Genomic DNA, 537 nt, shown 5'->3' with positions numbered 1-537 from the left:
GCGGAGCCCCAATGCGGTTTCAGGAAAGGGCGGTCCCTGCACAGATGCCATATTTTCTGTCCGTCTGCTACAACAGAGGTGTATGGAATTCCAGCAAGACCTACATCTCTGCTTTATTGATCTGGTCAAGGCCTATGATACCATCAGTCGGCCTGGGCTCTGGGTTGTTCTTCATGCTTTTGGAGTTCCTGACCCTCTGCTCACGATCATTAAGGACCTTCATGATGGTGAGCGGGCCCGGGTAAAACGACGTAGCCGGGAGTTAGAGCCATTCCCTGTACACCTTGGGGTACGACCTCCTGCCAGCGGGCGTTCGACACTTCACGTGGCCTCAAGGTGCACATGGCCTGGCACAAGCGTCGTGGTGACGTCACCGCCACTTAGTGGCAATTGGCGGTTGTTGTTGTGTGTCTGTGTGTGTGTCTGTGTGTGTGTGTCTGTGTGTGTGTTTATGTGTGTCTGCGTGTGTGTCTGTGTGTGTCTGTGCGTCTGTAGGTGTGTTTGTGTGCATCATTCATAACTCGGGCCACGACCACA

The sequence above is a fragment of the Petromyzon marinus genome, chromosome 69 (assembly GCF_048934315.1).
Source record: "Petromyzon marinus isolate PM22_M1 ecotype Great Lakes invasive population chromosome 69, UKy_Petmar_22M1.pri1.0, whole genome shotgun sequence".
NCBI classification, from domain to species: domain Eukaryota; kingdom Metazoa; phylum Chordata; class Hyperoartia; order Petromyzontiformes; family Petromyzontidae; genus Petromyzon; species Petromyzon marinus.
The sequence above is the reverse complement of the archived record's forward strand: the minus strand, read 5'-3'. Positions refer to the sequence as shown.